This window comes from Trachypithecus francoisi, unplaced genomic scaffold (assembly GCF_009764315.1).
Source record: "Trachypithecus francoisi isolate TF-2019V2 unplaced genomic scaffold, Tfra_2.0 Lachesis_group9, whole genome shotgun sequence".
NCBI classification, from domain to species: Eukaryota; Metazoa; Chordata; class Mammalia; order Primates; family Cercopithecidae; genus Trachypithecus; species Trachypithecus francoisi.
Window position 1 is genome coordinate 31,736,629 of NW_022681474.1, and position 11,609 is coordinate 31,748,237.

General features: G+C 45.0%; 1 pseudogene across 1 annotated transcript in view; it reads left to right on the plus strand.

The window, feature by feature from the left end:
• The first annotated feature begins 6,594 nt into the window (after window positions 1–6,594).
• Window positions 6,595–11,609, plus strand: part of LOC117082233 — a 43,801-nt pseudogene continuing 38,786 nt past the window's right edge. The window contains exon 1 of the transcript XR_004436529.1: window positions 6,595–6,712. The product of XR_004436529.1 is annotated as a lysozyme-like protein 1 (transcript). The remainder of the gene's footprint in view (window positions 6,713–11,609) is intronic.

Below are 11,609 nucleotides of genomic sequence, written 5' to 3' on the forward strand. Positions count from 1 at the left end.
AAAGCCATGCTTACAACCCCATGACAAAGTTGTTTTCAACCTTAGACACACAGATTTTATTCGTATGGCCAGGAACTTGGTGACCCTCTGATGGAAGTCTGGTGACATGGCAGTGAGCTGAGCATCTCAGACTCCAAAGGGATATTCCCAGGATGCCTTCTGCCCTGCACAGGGATGGTACCTCCTCCTGTCTCCCATGGTGGGGTGGCTCTGTGGCACCTGCTGAGTTTTCTCTTGCCCATTATCCACATGCCTCTGTTCTACTGGGGCAGAGCTGGTTGGAGCTGTCTTGTCCTAAATTTAGGTGAAGGTAGTAGGCTCATATCGAATGCAATTTGACCTAGAAAATGCCTTTAATTGAGGTTTGTTGGAGAATTGGTTATGCCAACAAGTAAGTTTCCCACTCAGAAGAAAGTCTCCGCTGATCAGACTGATGGATACTGTGACAGTGCCTAAATAACCCTTCAATATGCTCTTATTGCCAACTCCCCAGGCCTCACTGATGGCTCCTTTCCTGCCCACTGGCTTCCCTTGCAATGTAGAGGCTTTAAGAACTCTTAACTGCTACTTGCCTAAACATATAAACATGTTATATATAAACATACATGTCATCTTGGGACAATTTAACAGGCATTACAAACCCTGGGGAAAAAAGGCTTTTTAACCCCATTTAAGAATTGAAAAATAATTCTATAAGATACCCGAAGAAAATTTGAAAAATGTAGAATCCATTAAGCTGCACTAAATCAATAATCTGTGCTTATAGAAGGCCATAAATATGCATTTTTCATTATTATTGTCCTGTTAGCCATCTCCCTTACAGTCCCCATTCTTAGCCAAATTTCTGCTTCATTAAAACCAATGGCACCTATTTATGAGTGAAGTTAGCATGAACCTGGCACCAGCCATTCAAAGACTGGGGGAAAGAGTTTTTTAAAAACCAACTCCAAAAATAAGTGTTTTAAAACTCAAGGTAAAAAGACGTTGGCTGTCCTACAATTAGACTTATCTATCTTTTTGCAAAACTCACAAAATTTCTAAGCATGCAATCCTACTCTTCCCCTTCCCCCATGTTTGATTTATTTCTATAAGAATAATTTAGGATGAAAAGAATGCATTTCCCCAGATAATTTTCCATAATTAATGCCTTCAGAAATTCAAGAGGAAATGAATACTTTTATGCCTGAGTTATCTTTATTTAACAAAAGCATATTTTAGAAAAATCCACACTCATATTCCCCTTTATAGTTTCCAAGACCCTTGGAAGTAGATTTTCATTTGGCCACATTATGGCCACATTATCTGCTGGTTACCAGATACACTAAGCAGACCACTGGGTACTGGCGGATAGTGACTGGCTTATGTGGGTATGTTCTTTCTGTGGGGACTCAGCTCTGCCTGATTCTTGGGACACCTCCCACTTCCCTAGCATCTGGCCCTTTGAATCCCAACTTGTTCCCTGTTGTTCTTCGATAATTTCTGGTCTGGTCTATGATTTTCCCTTGATGCCTTTTATATCCAGTATATCATTTCCTCTCAGGTGTCCTTGCTCTTGGTTTTTCCCATACTTGGAAGTTGTGCCACTCCCCTGCAGCCTATTTAAGCCTGGCCCAGCCAACATAAGCTCCCAGTTCCTCTAACCCCTAAAGCTCTTGCCTCTGAACTCAAGCCTGGTGTGTCCTTATCCGGTCCGTAAGCTCCTTGAGGCCTGGACCATGCCTTTCACTGCAATGTTTCCATAATCCCCACTGCAGTGCTGAACACGTAATAGTTAACATTCAAAATATTCGATGTTGGCCAGCCACAATGACTCAAGCCTGTAATCCTAACACTGTAGGAGGCCAAGACGGGAGGATCATTTGAGACCAGTCTGGGCAACATAGTGAGACCCCAGCTCTACAAAAATTACAAAGATTAGCTGCATGTGGTGGTGCACACCTGTAGTCCCAGCTACTCAGGAGGTTGAGGTCGGAGGATCGCTTGAGCCAGGAGTTTTAGGCTTCAGTGAACTATGATCGAACCACCGTACTCCAGGCTGGATGACAGAGTGAAGCCCTGTCTCTTAAAAAAATTAATTAATTAAAAAATTTGATGTTGGTTTTTTGTACCACTGGACACATGTGGAATCATAGAAGGAATACAAATAAGACCTTGCATTTAGAACATTTTTGTTTTCAAATCAGGTTCATGTTTATTATTTCATATGCTCCTCACAACAACCTTGGGATATAGGGAATATAACCTTCATTCCACACACGTCCCAGAGATACAGAAGAAGTAACTATTGCCCAGGGGCCACACTGCTACAGCAGAGAATCCAAGAGGCCCCTGCTGCCCTGCAGGGATCTTCAGAACTCAGTGACAGAACGTATCCTAGTACCTTTATGAACAGAGAGTGCCTGAGCCCTTTACCTGTGTTCCACACAGCCATTTCCTTAAGTGTCTCAAATATGGCACAAACCCTAAGTCAGCCCCTGATAGATCTGCAGGAACAATTTAATCTCTTCAAGGTGAATTTAGAAAAGAAAGTCTTCATCAAGAGACCCAGGAAGATTTCCTCTGTGTCTCCAAAATAGAAGGAAAATGCTCTGAATGTCTAAAACGGAAACTCTCAATAAACAGGAAGTACTCTTTCCAACTAGAAATATATATTTTTTTTATTTAAAAAGTTTAGGCCGGGTGCGGTGGCTCACACCTATAATCCCAGCACTTCGGTAGGCCAAGGTGGGCGGATCACCTGAGGTCAGGAGTTCGAGACCAGCCTGGCCAACATAGTGAAACCCCATCTCTACTAAAAATACAAAAAAAATTAGCAGGGTATGGTGGTGAGTGCCTATAATCCCAGCTACTCTGGAGGCTGAGGCATGCGAATTGCTTGAACCCAGAGGCAGAGGTTGCAGTGAGCTGAGATTACATCACTGCACTCCAGCCTGGGCCACAGAGTGAGACTCCATCTCAAAAATAAGTAAATAAATAAATAAATACAATAAAAATAAAAAGTTTAAGGGCCGGGTGCAGTGGCTCACACATGTAATCCTAGCACTTTGGGAGGCCAAGGTAGGCGGATCCCCTGAGCCCAGGAGTTTGAGACCAGCATGGGCAACAGAGTGAGATCCCATCTCTACAAAAAATAAAACAGATTAGCTGGGTGTAGTGGCCTGTGCCTGTGGTCCCAGCTTCTTGGGAGGCTGAGGTGGGAGGATCACTTGAGCCTTGAAGGTCAGGCTGCAGTGAGCTCCAGTCTGAGCAACAGACTGCTCTAGTCTGGGCAACAGAGTGAAACACTGTCTCAAAAAAAAAAGTTTAAAACATGAAAATTTCTTCCAACATAGACCAAATAGCCCACTCCAGCCCCACTCAGCCCCCTGGGGATACTTCTTCAGGTTGCCAGGTTTCCTCTGCAGCACTTCGGTCTTGAAGGGTCCAACTGCTTGAGGACAGACATGACCATCCCCCAGTGCTTGGGCTGCAAGTAGTTCTTTACACACAATGATGTCAGGGGAAGAAAATTCACACATCCAGCTTGCAGAGGAGTCACGCCCAGGGAGAGCTTAGGATCCGGATCTGGGAGGAACCCTGGGCATGGTAGAAGCTTCTGGAACAAAATGGGGCTCCCTGAGGGCCTGGAAGGCAGCTTCACAGCACTCTGCCTTGAACAGGTAATTCTTTTCCTCATTTTTCTCCCCTCTCTCATCTGATTCCGTTCAGGAAATAGAACAGGGGACACTCAGAAACTGTTCCGATTCACAGATTCAGCAAGTACCTCGGTTTAAACTGATCCTCCAGTAATAGGAGAAAGGGAAGAGGAAGCACAAGGTCAGAAGCTAATAAACAGAGTCTTGCTGGACAGCAGGAGAGAGAAGAGAGGCAAAGAATTTTTCTTTACACGAGGCTGCAGTTTGCACAATTTTTACCACTGGGGCCTCCTCACTGATGTAGCCCTAAAAGAAATGCTGTGTATTGAACGGAGGCATTGTTTTACTCACCTTATTGGTTAGGCTCTGATCATAACAATAATCAACATTCTTTGTAGAATATATGGAAAATATTTTCCAAAACCAAAAAAAATCCATAACTGCTATCAATATATTTTGATGTTTTTTTCTTCCAGGTTTTTTCTTTTTCCTTTTTTTTTTTCTTTTTTTTAAGAGGCAATGTCTTACTTTGTCACCAGGCTAGAGTGCAGTGGCCCGATCTTGGCTCACTGTAGCCTCAAACTTTTGGGCTCCAGTGAGCCTCCCTCCTCAGCCTCCCAAGTAGCTGGGACTATAGGCGTGAGCCACCACTCCCAGCTAATTTTTAAATTGTTTTTGTAAATACAAGGTCTTGCTATGTTGTTCAGGCTGTTCTCGAAGTCCTGAGCTTAAGCGATCCTTCCGCCTCAGCCTTCCAAATTGCTGGGGTTACAGGCATAAGCCACCATGTCCAGCCTCTTCCAGGTTTTTTTTATAGATTTTTAATAAAGTTGGAATTATAGGATATCTAATTTTATAGCTTTTTTAAACTTAATACAACACAAGATTTCCCCCACAATAATACTTTCTAACACACGACACATAGGAACAGCATAACAATTACTTACGCGGACCCGTGATTCACTTCCTCTCTCCCCTGTGGTTAGATATTGAGGTTATCCAGTACCATTTTCAGGCCTGGAGCTCTAGGCCAAGTTTTGCAAAGAGCCGTTCCTCTTCTCACTGTTTATTTTCCTCCGAACCTCACCAGAAGTCCTCCGCACACGTTCTTTATGGAGGTCGTCTTTCCCTGGACTGCTTGGCTACTTTAGAAGTCAAATCAAGACTAGAAGTATGAAAGCCAGTCACAATTTCACAACAATCAGGGTCCATCATCCACCATTTGGTTGGTACCTAGAGAAAACATTGTAAGCCAGTACTGTACTGAAAAATCCAAAACACACCATTACCTTAGCTCTGGGTCTTCTGTCCCTAGTGATGAAGCAAAGCCAATAGCTATTGTGCAAGCAGAGTGGGGAGTAGACAGGGTGCCCTTGAGAGACTGCCAGAGCTAAGCGCAACTCCTCTGTGACTGGCTGTGCGAGCACAGACAAGACATTGAACTTCTCTGTTTCACTTCCTGTAAAATGGGAATAATAATATGATAATAATAATAATATTTGCCATGCACAGCCATGATAAGGCTAGCAACCGTATTAGAAGTATGTTAATCACCTGGCACAAACCAGGCTTGTAATAAACATTGGTGATTAATTTCGCAGGGGATGGTGGCACACACTGCAGTCCCATCTACTTGGGAATCTGAGGCGGGAGGATTGATTCAGCCTGGAAGTTCAAGGTTACAGTGAGCTATAAAGACACCATCGCACTCCAGACTGGGAAACAGAGTGAGACCCTGTCTCTTAAAAAAAAAAAAAAAAGTGATTATTACCCTATTTCTGCATTTTCCTTTGACTACGATTTTGTAATAGGTGATTTCTAACAGGACCTGCAGACACTTTGACAGGATAAACTACATTTTATGTGAAATAAAGGCATGTTCAAAAAGCAAGGGGGCAGTTGGTGGGTGAAAGAAACTCCACCTGAAACCCAGGCTGTTTATTTTCCCAGGCCCTTGCTGCTAAGATTTCCAAACTACAAGGGAAAAAGCTAAACTCTTCCCTAGATTTCCCTGCCTGCTCAAGACCACACCCCCACTGGCAACATAATTCTTGGTGAGGATGAAAAAACTAAATCTATACTTGCCTTGAAAAGCATTCATGCAAAATAAAGCCCAGATTCATAAGTGATCTGACTTCAGCATCACTTTTCAAAACAGTATCGTGTTACCAGCTAAAGCAAACTGAGCGGTTTCAACCCCAGGAACTGACAGGCAGTGCAAAAGGGCAGATTGGAAGAGATTAAATATTTGTGCAAAACCTGTACCCCCCTTCACAAAGGGCTGCCTCTGTCTAACATAAAAGGGAAGGGAGGCAGGAACTGAAAAGACGGCCTTATCTTTCCAGAGGAAGGACTGTTTGGGGCCGGAGGAGGTGAAGGGGAGAGAAAATAGCAGAGGAAGGGAGAAATCAGATGGATGTGTGTCCCCTGGTCGCTGTCGAGCCGGGCCAGGCTGCTGTCATCGGCGGAGGCTGCACTTCTGACCCCTGCGGTGAAGCCAGGCCACGCGGGCTCAGGAGCAGAGGGAAGCAGGATGACTCGAGCTTTGAAGCTGCCAGCCTGTGATGGCAGAGAGGCCAGAGAGAAGTCCGCTCCAGAACCCACTCTCTGAGCAGCAGCACCATATTAATTTGCAGGGAGAGGTAGGGGAGCGCAGAGGAGCAGAGGGGCGGAGAGGGGAGGGCAGGAGAGGGCGGGCTGGGACCCAGGCCAGGGAAGAGGGTCATGTGCACACCGCAGCCCAAAGCCCTGCCGGGGGTGCCCAACAAGGACTCTAGAGAAGGGAGATTTTGAAAAATTATTTTTTAAAAAAATTCGTAGTTTTCGACTCTGCTGACAATCGATCAACCCTTGTTTCTTCCCGTGGCTGCCAGGAAGTTAGAATGTAGAAGAGAAAAAAGAAGAGGAAAGGAAAAAATCTACAACAGAGCAGTCTGTGCGGGCGGTGGGGAGATGGCTGATGAGAGTCTTTGAGGAATTGGGATTTTTCTGTGGCCTTCGGAGCCCCTCGAAGACCAACATGGGGCCGGCGGCGCAGCGGAAAAACACCCCTGGAAGGCCCTTTGAACACAGCTCAGGTTACCACATTTGTGGAGAGACAACGGGAGGGACGGCCTGTGGTCCCTTGGGCCAGTTAACGGACTTTGCTGGAACTGTGGTTCCAAACCCTGGCTGCACAATGCAATCGTCAGGACACGCCAAAAAATGCAGATGCCAGGCCTGGCTCACTTGAGTTAAATCAGGCTCCCTGAAGACTAACGGGGTCCTGGTGCGGATGTTTTTTAATGCCCCCGTTAATTCTAATACTCAGCCAAGGTCATGAGGCCTCAGTAAGAGACTTAACGGGACCCTGCTAGGCACAGGCTTCCCCTGGGCTACGGTGCCCATTTCCGTCTCTGCACTGGGAGAAGAGCATCCAGGTCACCCACCTTCAGGCTACCGTGAAGTCTCAGGAAGTCGTTCCTCTCGGATAGCTGAGAGTCAATACAGGGACCTGTAGAGTGGAACCTCCTCACCAGAGTAGCTGGGGGACAACAGAGGCCGGAACACACACACACTCAGCAAGTTTTCAGAGGCCAGGCAGGGAGGCTCATGCTTGCAATCCCAACACTTTGGGGAGCCGAGGTGGGAGGATTTCTTAAGGCCAGGAGTTTGAGACCAGCCTGGGCAACATGACGAGACCCCACTCTCTACAAAAAGAATTAAAAGAATTAGCCAGGTGTGGTGACTCACACCTGTAGTCCCAGCTATGGAGGAGGCTGAGGCAAGAAGATCTTCCCAGCCCAGAAGTTCAAGTCTGCAGTGAGCCATGATAGAGTGAGAACCCGTCTCAAAAAACAAACAAACAAAAAAACAAAAAAACCAAATATGTGAGTAACTGTGCCAGGCACTATGCTATGCAAATGGTGAGCATAGCCAATTGATTGATTCTGCAGCTCTGGGTTTTCTCTGTAGGCAGGGGCAGGAGAAACAGCCACCCCGAGGTTTGCAAGTGCAGAGAGAGCAAAAGCACAATTTCCAAAAAGCTAAATCCAAGAGTCTTTATGCAAATATAAAATGAATACACGTCAAACACCTTATCTCACTCACTAATTAATGAGGAAATCAGTAAGATCTTAATACCAGTTCAGACAGATCTGAAGAGCTAGGTATTTATAGGCAATTTACAAAAGGAGTGTTAAGGTACAATTACTGGCTACTTAACAACTTCTAGGGAAATAAACTATAAACTACGGAGTTGTTTTTGTTTTTCCTGCCAGATAGAAATTATTTTCATCTCTACCAAAAAAAATCTACAACTTAACACGTAACTTCTCTAAGTCTAGGAACTTTAAATAATAGTTAAGAGTGTTTTGAACAAAGTGCTTCTGCCCCCGTGTGACATTGCAAGGACCTGATGCCTACAGATTCGCCTTGAGGTCTCGCTCTGCCGCCCAAGCTGGAGCGCAGTAGCACAATCATGGCTCACTGCGCCCTCAAATTTCTGGGCTCCAGCAATCCTCCCACCTCAGCCTCCTGAGTAGCTGGGACTACAGACACAAACCACCATGCCCATCTAATTTTTCTTTCTTTCTTTCTTTCTTTTTTTTTTCTTTTGAGACAGAGTCGGACTCTGTCACCCAGGCTGGAGTGCAGTGGCGCGATCTCGGCTCACTGCAAGCTCTGCCTCCCGGATTCACGCCATTCTCCTGCCTCAGCCTCCCGAGTAGCTGGGACTACAGGTGCCCGCCACCATGCCCAGATAATTTTTTGTATTTTTAGTAGAGATGGGTTTTCACCATGTTAGTCAGGATGGTCTCAATCTCCTGACCTCGTGATCCACCCGCCTCGATCTCCCAAAGTGCTGGGATTACAGGCATAAGCCACCACGCCCAGCCCTAATTTTTCTATTTTTTGTAGTGATAGAACCTCACTATGTTGCCCAGGCTGGTCTTGAACTCCTGGGCTCCAGTGATCCTCCCTCCTCCGCCTACCAAAGAGCTGGGATTACAAGTGTGAGCTGTTGTATCCAACCAATCATTTTTCTCGATAGCAAGAGACGGGTGATGAGATCACAGAAATACAAAGAAATATGAAGGTGGCATTGCACAAGAAAACTCAGAATATATGCAATTACAAACCAATAAGTTATAGGTGCTGTCTAGTTATACTGAGCCACGCTAAGGAGTCACCCACACATCAGCTGTGGCTCTGTCTCCTCAACATCCTGGGTAGACTGACTCCACCTTTTATAAACATCGGAAAGCCCAAGGTCTTCTGCAAGATTCCTGAGACCTAAAGAGCTTACATTTTCATGCTTTTCTTTGGCTCTGAGCCTCTGCTTCTGCTGAATTTGTTCATTTAAAAATCTTCTCCCTTCCTTGCTATTGTGTCACTGACAGGAAACGGGTCTCTTTTCTTTGTTTGGATAATATGGAAATAAATTAAACCTTCCATAGAAGACATTTATATGGACTTTCCTTAGAAGGTTTAGGAAGACGGAAAGATCTAGATTTCCAATGCAAAAAACTCAGATATGAGAAATTCCTGTTTCCCAAATGATGCTTCTCCTCCTGCTCCCCTTCTGGGGTTTTTCAAAAACTCTTCTTTTTTCTCTCTGACCAAACACCTGTTTTTCTTTTATTCTGTTTTTTGTTTGTTTGTTTTTATCATCTTGGCTCCTAATTATTCAGGTGCTCAAAGTTTTATCTTCTCATTAAGCAGTTTATGAAAAAGTGCTCTTAAATGAAATTCGATCCCACCTGTAAGAAAACTTTTGGTGCCAGCGGATAAGAAAGCAAAAATTTCCCCCACATTTATAGTAAAACATATATGTAATAGAGCTCTCTTCCCACCCCCACTTCCCCCACAACACTGCTCACTCTGTCCCAGCCCCACATACCTGGGATTTAACCTGTTCCCCACACCCCCAGAATCTAACCTGTTTCCGGCATAGCCAGCAGCTTCTTGTTCCTCTCACAGGTCCCTGCTCAATGGCCACAGTCTCACGTCGAGGACCGTGGGAAACTCTCCTAGGGGTGAAATGAAAGAGGCACCAAAACACTCAGTCATCAGGATCAACAAGGTTTTAATGCATGATCTATTTGCAATATGTAATGCATTGAACTAACGCAAAAACTCCATGATGAGCAAAATGCCAACATTTCAAGGATAGGACCAATATTAGTGATTTTTTTCCTTTTTCTTTTTCCCCAGGTTTGAATGTGGCTCTTCACAGCACTATGAGTGATTTTCATTTTATTTTGAATTTTTTTCTTTGATTTTTCTTTTTTTTTTTTTTTTTTTGAGATGGCGTTTCGCTCTTCTCACCCAGGCTAGAGTGCAATGGCGTAGTCTCAGCTCACCACAACCTCTGCCTCCTGAGTTAAAGCGGTTCTCCTGCCTCAGCCTCCCCAGTAGCTGAGATTACAGATGCCTGCCACAACGCCGGGCTAATTTTTGTTGTTTTTTTTTTTCAGTAGAGACAAGGTTTCACCATGTTGGCGGGCTGGTCTCAAAGTGATTCGCTAGCCTTGGCCTCCCAAAGTGCTGGGATTACAGGCATGAGCTGCCGTGCCTGGCCTATTTTGAAATTTTGATATTTTCTTCATTATGGATTTTTTGCATTAATTTTGAATTTTAAAAAATAATGCCTCCAAATATTATTTATCTTGACTACTGAGTTTTTAGACACCCCCTTAAATTGTGTGCTAAGGCTTCACCCTCATCCCAGCCCTGGAAGTATTCTAATCAGGGTGGAAAATAAAGCTAGTTGTCCTTTCTGAGCAATAAGTAAGGGAAGGAAGGAAGGAAGGAAGGAAGGAAGGAAGGAAGGGAGGGAGGGAGGGAGGAAAGCAAGGGAGGAAGGGGGGGAAGAAAGAAAGAAAAAGAGAAAAAAGGGGAGGGAGGGAAAAAAGAGAAAAAAGGAAGAAAGGAGAGAAAGAAAAAGAGAGAAAGAAAGATCTTTCCGAGAAGTAAAAGGTAGAGAAGTGGAATGGGGCTTGTCACACTGACTTAGCCAGGAACAGCAGACAGTAAGCAGTATTCCTAGCAGAGCAAGCTGGCAGGAGAATCTGTCAGGCCCCCGTCTCATCTAAAAATAGTGAGTTGTGTTGATTCTCACCCCTGGCGGCACAGGAGAATCGTCCAGGGAAGTTTTTAAAAAATACTAATGCCCCGGCCCTCCCCACAGACTAAAAAGTCAAAACCTCTGAGCATGTGGCCATCAGGCCACTGTCATTTGCCACCGAGGTCATGAACCCCAGGCTCCTTCCAGCTCCAATATTCTGGACTGTCTCTGTTTGCTCTGCGGCTGCTCTTGGAGGGATCGGTAAGGTCGCTTTTGTAAACTCCTTAAAGAAACCTTTGAGAACCTGAAAACAACAACAATACACTCCCCTCTTTGGCAAAATGCTCATTTCACACACGCACAATTCAGTTTCAGGAATCCCACAGCCCCCTCCTTACTCTCGAGAAGTCACCATTTGGTTCTAAATTAAAAGTTCCTGATCTATTTTAAATAGCATCCAAAAAATCTTGATTCTTTGTGTGTGACCCCATGCTAAGTGCTGCATGGGGGAGTTTATCTGGACCTGTTTCTCTCTCTGGAAGCTAAGACACAGCTGGCAGGGTGGACTGCAGTTCCTGCTGGCACCTCTTGAATTCCCTTCTGTAGTTTTCAGAGTACACTCCTCAATCTAAGGTTCCCGGCGCTGACTGCCATCAGACTCACCTGAGAGCTGTTAAAAAACATTCCTGCCTGGGACCCCCCCTCAGAGACCCTTATTTACTGAATCCGCAATGGACATGGGCATTTTTTATCATTGATTTATTTATTGAGACAGGGTCTTGCTCTGTCACCCAGGCTGGAGTGCAGTGATGCGATGATAGCTCACTGCAGCCTTGAACTCCAGGACTCAAGCCGTCCTCCCGAGTAGACAGGACTACAGGCATGCCACTGCACCTGGCTAATTTTTTAAATTTTTTTGTAGGTAT